The sequence below is a fragment of the Dendrobates tinctorius genome, unplaced genomic scaffold, assembly GCF_039654945.1.
Source record: "Dendrobates tinctorius isolate UK_male_01 unplaced genomic scaffold, ASM3965494v1 ptg000173l, whole genome shotgun sequence".
NCBI classification, from domain to species: domain Eukaryota; kingdom Metazoa; phylum Chordata; class Amphibia; order Anura; family Dendrobatidae; genus Dendrobates; species Dendrobates tinctorius.
This window is the reverse complement of record NW_027361840.1, coordinates 4,102,910-4,112,500: the sequence shown is the minus strand read 5'-3', so window position 1 is coordinate 4,112,500 and position 9,591 is coordinate 4,102,910. Positions and strand designations below refer to the sequence as shown.

Sequence of the window (9,591 nt, the reverse complement as noted above, 5' to 3'; positions counted from 1 at the left end):
AAACCTGGCCACAGAGATGGCTCAGAGCTTGGCGGAGGGAGGTACTCCTTAGTAAAATGGACCTTACTGTGATGTGAGTTATGTTCGTCCCTCTACCACAATGCCGAAAATATATCTCCCATAACTATCAGATCGATGCAAACCCCAATATTCATCACTGGCCAGTGGCTGCGTCTCAGACAAGCCTTTTGAACAGAGGAAGCTCTTGCATTGGAAGTGTACGTCTCCACCTCTGTGCAATTAAATCCCAGTCTAGGTGGCTGGTTCCCAGAACAGATTCCTGTTGTAACTACCTGGTCCCCACAGGAGGTCCTTACTTCAATAAAGGCTGAAGTGTCAGCTCTCTCTCACTTCCCCAGTTACAGTTTCTCACTTCCCCAAATCTAATTAGTCTCATATGTTCCATGTGACGGTGATTTGTCTCCTCTCCAGAGATTTCTTTATGAATTTTTACATTTTCTCTACGACATTTAGGATTCGGCATCTCAACGTCAACTTTCAGAATTGCACACAGGGGACACCGGTCAGTGTAGGGCAGCAGAGGAGGGAGAAGCTGCTGGGGATGGACACTTGGGCTAGTCATCCTGGTCACATCTTCCCCAGCCGGATATTAAATGTAGGTTTCCTCTGAAATGTCACAATGTCGGAGTAAATCATCCACGGCTGTCAGATCCCTACTCTTGTGGCAAAACAACACTGGAAGCCGTATACGTTACACGCCGCCACTGCTCTCTGCACATCACACGTCAGTGATCAACGCGGAAATAGAAGCCATTCTGTCAATGTAAGGCAACGATAGCAGCTGAGATATATTATGATGTTCTGCAGCAGCTGAGGTATATTATGAGGTTCTGCAGCAGCTGAGGTGTGTATGATGATCTGCAGCAGCTGAGATATATTATGAGGTTCTGCAGCAGCTGAGGTGTGTATGATGATGTTCTACAGCAGCTGAGATACATTATAAGATTCTGCAGAAGTTGAGGTGTGTATTATCAGGTTCTGCAGCAGCTGAGGTGTGTATGATGATGTGCTGCAGCAGCTGAGATACATTTTGAGGTTCTGCAGCAGTTGAGGTGTGTATGATGATGTTCTGCAGCAGCTGAGGTGTGTATTATCAGGTTCTGCAGCAGCTGAAGAGTGTATTTGGTTCTGCAGCAGCTGAGATACATTATGAGGTTCTGCAGCAGGAGAGGTGTGTATGATGATGTTCTGCAGCAGCTGAGGTGTGTCTTATGAGGTTCAGCAGCAGCTGAGATACATTATGAGGTTCTGCAGCAGCTGAGAAGTTTTATAAGGTTCTGCAGGAGTTGAAGTGTGTATTATTAAGTTCGGCAGCAGCTGAGGTGTATGATGAGGTTCTGCAGCAGCTGAGGTGTATTATGAGGTTCCGCAGTAGATGAGGTGTGTATGATGAGGTTCTGCAGCAGCTGAGGTGTGTATAATGAGGTTCTGCAGCAGCTGAGGTGTATATTATCAGGTTCTGCAGCAGCTGAGGTGTATTGTGAGGTTCTGCAGCAGCTGAGGTGTATAATGAGGTTCTGCAGCAGCTGAGGTGTATTAAGAGGTTCTGTAGCAGCTGAGGTGTGTATAATGAGGTTCTGCAGCAGCTGAGGTGTATTATGAGGTTCTGCAGCAGCTGAGGTGTGTATGATGATGTTCTGCAGCAGCTGAGGTGTATTAAGAGGTTCTGTAGCAGCTGAGGTGTGTATAATGAGGTATTGCAGCAGCTGAGGTGTATTATGAGGTTCTGCAGCAGCTGAGGTGTGTATGATGATGTTCTACAGCAGCTGAGGTGTATTATGAGGTTCTGCAGTAGATGAGGTGTGTGTGATGAGGTTCTGCAGCAGCTGAGGTGTGTATAATGAGGTTCTGCAGCAGCTGAGGTGTATATTATCAGGTTCTGCAGGAGCTGAGGTGTATTGTGAGGTTCTGCAGCAGCTGAGGTGTATATTATCAGGTTCTGCAGCAGCTGAGGTTATTATTATTATTTATTTATATAGCACCATTGTGTATCGTGAGGTTCTTTAGCAGTTGAGGTGTATTGTGAGGTTCTGCAGCAGCTGAGGTGTATTATGATGTTCCGCAGTAGATGAGGTGTGTATGATGAGGTTCTGCAGCAGCTGAGGTGTATTATGAGGTTCTGCAGCAGGTAAGGTGTGTATTATGTCCGGTGAATGAGAAAATCATGACTCTTCTTTGTATTATTTAGTGGTAGTTCCTCACCGGGCCGGTTACTTGTAGAGACGTCCTCTGAGCATCGCTCACCACCCCGGACATCACTTTCTTCTTCCATTATGGCGGCAGCAATAAGGTTCCTCAGATCTTTACCCGGATTTCAGAGCTCTGAAAGAAATAATGATAGAAGGAAAAGTCAGGAGGAAAGTTGTAGCGGAGCGGAGGAGATGAGCACAGAGGAGCCGTCCGCTCTCCGGACAATATTTATATCCCGCCTGATCTCTGGTTCTGGAGCTTCTCTCCTGACATCTCTGCGCTGCCCCGTTCCTCTTCTGTTCCTCCTGATAATGTATGACTATAGAGACAGCTGGGTGGTACCGGGGGTCACGGCACGGCCCCTCTGATAATGGGAATGGACAGCCCAGCTGCCAGTGGATTCAGAGCTGAGGACCCCGTGGATGTGGCGTTAGGTCGGGCATTTTGTCATTGTACGGTAAATATGATCTGGAATCATGATCGGTCACGACAATCCCATTACCGCGATGACAAACATGAATCTTTTTTATTATGTGATGAAGAAAATTCAGAATATTCCAGAAATGTCTCCAGGTTTGTGTAGGAACCTTCTGAGAACAGGAGAACCTTCTTTTCTGTTGCTGGGGCTGAGCGGGGGCTTGTTTTTTGGTTTCCCGGCAGTGACGCCAATTCAGCACATACAAAGCTTTGTTGCTCATTTTACACTTTTTTAGGATCGTGAGATAAATAAACAAAACATAATTCAAATGGGGCAAAACTAAATATGAATTTTTATTTTTCTTTACTTTTAACGAGGAAAAACTTCGGTGACCTCCACCTGCAATGCTCCTGAGGGACATAGTGAAGATGTCCGCCTACGGCTGAGGTTCACAGGAGGACGGGATGACAGTGACAGGACTAGGACAGTGGCGGTGGTCTTCAGCAGAGCCCCGACTGTCACAGTAACCCACAGGTCCCCAGTGATCGCACTGCAGGGGGTTGATGGGGGCTCCTCCACGTGGGCACCACCATGCATTTCATTTACATGCTGCTGTCCTAGACTGAGACAGATGGCGGCTTTATAATACAGCTGGTATCTGCCTCGTGTGGACGGAGCTCAGCTCCTGAGCCCCCTCCACCACCGACGACAAATTCCCGGGATGTGAATACTAATACTAGAGAAGAGAGAGAGAGGATTCAAAAAGATTTAAATAAACTGGAGAAGTGGGCAGCAACAAACAGAATGGTTTTTAACAGGGAGAAATGCAAAGTACTACATCTGGGCAATAAAAATGGAAAAAGCATATATAGAATGGGAGGAATAGGGCTAAGTGACAGCACATGTGAAAAAGACTTGGGTATACTAATAGATCACAGACTGAATATGAGTCAACAGTGTGATGCAGCAGCAAAAAAGGCAAATGCAATTCTAGGATGTATTAACAGAAGCATACAGTCTAGATCACGTGAAGTCATTATTTCCCTCTACTCCTCTTTGGTCAGACCTCATCTGGAATATTGTGTCCAGTTTTGGGCACCACATTTTAAAAAAGACATCAACAAACTGGAGCAAGTTCAGAAAAGAGCGACCAGAATGGTGACCGGTCTGCAAACCCTGTCTTATGAGGAAAGGTTGCAGGATTTGGGAATGTTTAGTTTGCAAAAGAGAAGACTGAGAGGAGACTTAATAGCTGTCTACAAATATCTAAAGGGCTGTCACATTGTAGAAGGATCAACTTTATTCTCATTTGCACAAGGAAAGACTAGAAGCAATGGGATGAAACTGAATGGGAGGAGACACAGATTAGATATTAGAAAAAACTTTTTGACAGTTAGAGTGATCAATGAGTGGAACAGGCTGCCACGAGAAGTGGTGAGTTCTCCTTCAATGGAAGTCTTCAAACAGAGGCTGGACAGACATCTGACTGGGATGATTTAGCGAATCCTGCTTTGAGCAGGGGGTTGGACCAGATGGCCCAGGAGGTCCCTTCCAACTCTACGATTCTATGATTCTATGATTCTATGTCTTTTTGGTGGAAGGCGTTAATATAATTTTTTGCGCTTTCTTCTATTGTTGCCTACCTAGCAATCATTGTGGCAACCCCTATACTCTCCTTTCCTGGTTAAATGAATGATTGCTTGCTGCACTTATCCAGGGATATCTAGGAGATTTAGGGAACAGCCGTCGTGGAGCGCGGGCGCCAATCTCGTATATGTTTAGGGCGCCAACCTCCGCTGCTAGGCAGTTTTGATATTAGGACCCCTATTTGCAGGGTCCAGTAGGTGACACGGTTATTTGTATTTCTGTGTGGTAGTGGTGTCTTTTATCAAGACTTTAATAAAGGTTTAGTTTTATATCCTATATTCTTAGTTATGTAAGGCTCCTCGATAATACTATTGATGTTTTTGACCTTACTGGTTATACATTTTTTCAAAAAGGAGTTAATATCTCCATCATTTCCTTCCAATTTGTCTGATAATTTGTAATAAATGTGATTTTTTTCTTGAGATTTCATATTTGTCAGACTGGGAGTCTGGAGGTTGTTTGGCAGTGATAGAACATGCACCAGACCGTAGATACCTCTCTTGTGCTGGTTCCGGAACTGTCGGGGCTGTCACCATTGTTGTCCGGGGGATAGCTTTCCAACCCGAACCGACCTTTGCACTTGACAGCAGGGGGCGTGTCTAAGATAAAAAAGCCTGGGCGCGGGAGAGGTTTGGCGGGAAGACAGCGCGCGCAGCAGGGGATGTTTGGTGCTCCGTCCTCTGAGCGACGTGACAGCGCAGGCCGGCGCTATAGATCCCCTTCTGCTAAGGACAGTGACTGTGACCAGCGACTTGCTGTATGCCCATTGGCTCCTGCAACCGAAGATGCCAAAACGCTCTGGGTCGGTTTTTGCTGCGCGCGTGCCGCCTAAGACAGACCGGGTGACTATTATAGAACTGTGTCCTTCCTCACCCGAGGGTTATTGCCAAGCGAAGTTACGGTTCTAGCAGTGTCACAGACTACTCTTCACTCCGCACGACGAATCCAGATACAGGACCCCGCACAAGTCAGCGAATCAGGGGGATGATGAAAATGCACCCCATGACCCCTGCATTAGAAGCAGAGGTTGCTATGATGGCTTTAGATGCAGAGGACAGGGATTCTGTCATGCTACGACCCCTCGGGAATGAGACTCTTTTAGTAAGGTGTTACAAATATTGGAGGAAACCTGTCAGGAACAAAGCACTGCACTTGCTCACTGAGCCAGTGCGTGTGTCCTGAGTAGAACAAACTATGCTCAAAGATACCTGTGGAGCGGGGTGGCAGCAGTGGAGATGCGTGATTCAGACAAACAGAACCTGAAGCACATGACTGCCAAGGAGTGGAGCCGGCGACAGGTCTCACAGAGGGAGCAGAAGCAGAGAGAGATGCCGGCTCAAAATAAAGATCCTACCAGCAGGTATAGCTCAAAGAGAAGCACCGATGAGCGCTAGACAGGAGGGATGTCAGGGACAGGCTAAGGGTCAAACCGTATGGACAGCAGAAGTATCAGGGGTGTAGACAGGAGAATAACCAGAGACTTAGCCGAACTTAGAAACCAGGAGAACAGACACACAGTACCGACTCAGCAGGCAAGAACACAACAGGCAACAGACCGGGTCAAAAACAGGTAATCAGGCAGAAAAGCAGGCACACAGCACTAACACAAACGCACAGGGGTCACTTAACTAAGCCGAGGGCTAAAGTATAACTGACAAGGATGGAGCTCCACAGTGGCTATAAAAACTCTCCCCATGCCCAAAATGAGGCCACAGAGTTAACCCCTGAAGCTCCAGGTCAAACTTCACCACAGGATCATGACAGTACCCCCTTCTCAACTGGTGACCACTGGACCTCCAGGCTTCCCCGGATACGTGGCATGAAAAGCTCGAACTAGATGGTCAGCGTGCACCAAGCGAGCAGGAACCCACGAGCGATCCTCCGGCCCATACCCCTTCCAGTGCACCAGGTACTGCAAAGAGCAGCGCACCAGCCGAGAATCGATGATGTGCGCAACAATAAATTCGCCATGACCCTCTACCAACAACGGAGCGGGCACTGACCCTGAACTCTCTTTGACAGACTCCAACGGTTTTAACATGGATCTATGATACACATTGGACAAATTGAATGAGTCTGGAAAACGCAACCTATAGGCTACCGGATTGATTATCTCATTAATCTACGCCCCGATGAATTTTGGACCCAATTTGGCCGAAGGGACCTTCAGACTGATATTCCGAGTGGTGAGCCAAACCTTCTCCCCCACCTAAAACATGTGACCCGGTGCTCCCTTTCTATCGGCAAACAGCTTATACCTCCCCTGGGCTCTGGAAATATTACGCCGCACCTCAGCCCACAGATCCTTCAACCGCTGAACAGACCCCTCTGCCCCCGGACAACCAGAATCTAACCATGAGCATTCCCCAAAATGAAGACTAAAGCTGTAATTTACCAGGAATGGGGACATACTAGTGGACTGACATACTCGGTTGTTGAAGGTGACTTCAGCCAATGGTAATGCGTCATACCAGTCATCTTGTCTAACAGAGGTCAAACACCTAAGAATCTGGTCCAAGGATTGATTGGTGCGTTCTGTTTGCCCATTACTTTCCAGATGGTATGCGGAAGAAAACGACAAAGAAATAGACAATTTCTTACAGAACGCCCTCCACAACTTGGCCACAAACTGCACACCTCTGTCAGACACAACATTCAGGGGTACCCCATGCAATCGGACCACATGCTGCACGAACACCCTGGACAATGTCTCTGCTGAGGGTAAAGATGCCAAAGGGATAAAGTGAGCTTGTTTGGAAAACCTGTCCAACACTACACAAATCACAGTATTCCCCCTGGATGAAGGGAGACCGGTAATTTAGTCCATGGACAGGTGAGTCCAAGGCCTCTCAGGAACCAGTAAAGGCATCAATTCCCCCGCCGACCGGCTATGAGAACTCTTGGAACGGGCACAAACCCCACAGGCAGAAATTAAATTTTTGACATCAGAACTTGCCACCGCCTCCTGTGTAGCCTCGATCCCTGGATGGGTACTCAGACTGGCCTCATGGAACTCCTGAAGGAGTTTATCCCGAAATTGGACAAGTACAAACAGTTTATTTCCTGGCTTGGAGGCAGGAGCTAAAGACTGAGCCCCCACAATCTCTCGTTCCAACTCAGATGAGATCTCTGCTACCACCACTCCGGGAAGAAGAATGGAGGATGGCGGATCGCGGGGAGACACAGGCTCAAAACTACGGGACAAGGCATCAGCCTTGATGTTCTTAGAACCCGGACGGAAAGTGATACTAAACTGAAATCGGGAAAAAAAAGTGACCAACGAGCTTGCCTAGGAGTCAGTCTTTTCGCTGATTCGATATATGCCGAATTTTTATGATCTGTGATCACAGTAACAGGGTGAGCTGCCCCTTCCAAAAAGTGCCTCCATTCTTCGAATGCCAATTTGACCGCAAGAAGTTCTCTATTGCTCACGTCATTGTTTCGCTCGGCGGGAGAGAACTTCTAGGATAAGAAAGCACAGTTGTAATAGTTTTAATAAAGGGCGCACTACTATCATTAAATAATAAACAAAATATCAATGGGGTGCAAAACCTAGTCAGTATATCAACACGGAAACATGGAAAAGACTAGACTAATAATGTATGCACAACCACGAGAGTAAAGCTATGAAAAAGCTTCATTACACCTCAGACAAAACAAACAATAAAATCAATTAAAATGGATACATAACAAGAGAGCAACATCCCCTTGTGAAAAGTCAATAGATGTAATACTGTACATACATGAAAGGCATATACTAATAGCAATGCATAATATATCCGAACAATAATTGTTATTATTAGAAAAATATATTGCTCAACCCTTAAATGTGCAGACCTAACAATAGTTCCAGGAGCATAAAAACCGCATGAAAAGTGCTATAAGCCCCAGATTCAATGATCGTAATCCCTAAATACAGGCTAGAGACTGGTCAATGTCTATACATAATGAGGATAAATAAATCACCAAAAACCAGAGATATCTGATAACCACCAGAAAAAGTAGACACACAACCTGATGAAAGGCAGCCTAGTACGGGTGGAGAAAGGAGGCATGATAGCCAAAAAGGAATGCAAGCAATGCCAGTCACAATGCCAGCTCAGAAAGGCTTATAATAAAGCCATATAGATGCAGATGTGCAGAGAGGAAGGGAAAGGGGGGTGGGGAGAAGACCCCACGCGTATCGCTGCTCTCAGGAGCTTTGTCAGGGGAAGTGAGTATGAAGTGATTATATTGCATATAAATACATGAACCAATCAAATTAAAGACATACTGGTGTGGTGTCATGGTGTCACGCTCACCTGTTGTAGCTGTCAGGAGTGGCGTGACAGGCGAGCGTCAGCGGGCCCTGAAGATGCTGAGACTCCAGGGGAAGGTAACTCTTGGTGGCCGGGCAGGGGCGCAGTATCTGAGATCAGGAAAACGGTCACAGGACCTGCGGGAGGGGAGGAGCGATGGAGAGGCACTCAGTACCCGCAGGACCTTCCACCATGTGACCGCTTGTCAGAGGAAGGGGCGGGGCTTACCCCCCCCCCCCCCGGGATGCAGCAGTGACAGGCAGGAGACTAAGTCACACAGGGGATGAGCAGCAGCGATAGTCAGATAAAACAGGGGGACATACGCAAATCTAGCAACGCAGTACAGACTCAGAATGGCAGAGGATCGTCAGGTGCAGCAGAGGGTCAGACACGGGTCGGGCAACGCAGTAAAGAATCAGGATGATAGAGAGCATTCAGGGGAAGCAGAGGGTCATACACGGGTTGAGCAGTAGAGTACCAAATCGGAAACCAAGAGACGTAAACCAAGTCCAGAACAGATCATACACCAAACAACGTACGAGAACAGGCGAGAGGCACTAGCGATGCAGGGTCGGGCACACTCTAGTTAGGAGTATAAACGACAGGGAGGGGTGCTCACCTAAGGCTATAAGAACCCTCCCTGGCGTCAAAGAGAGGCTCTCCCTATTAACCCCTGCACCATCTGTCCAGAATCCTGAATAACTCATGACACATGGTCCGAAAAGGGTGGATACGGAGGGTAGCCATGAGGAGGCGATCAATGCAAAAGCGTAGTGGCTGATGATAGCCGGAAGCCGACAGGAGCGCGTCCCGCGCTTGCGCAGTAAAGCCGTCGAAAAAGCTGTATTTAGGCTCAATCGCTGGTACCAGCAAAAGAATACTGCAAGACGGAGAGATGTAAGTGTACGAGCGTAATGAATTCACGTCCCAAGGAAAGCGCTACATGTGGTGAAGGGGATTATTAACCAACAATGAAAAACCAAGTGTTTTATTTTATTGTATGGATCATTTAGATTG

At 47.1% G+C, this 9,591-nt stretch overlaps 1 pseudogene; it reads right to left on the bottom strand.

Annotated features, from left to right (window-relative positions):
• The window catches only part of LOC141053970 (uncharacterized), a 122,906-nt pseudogene that overhangs the window by 59,857 nt on the left and 53,458 nt on the right, over nt 1–9,591 (bottom strand).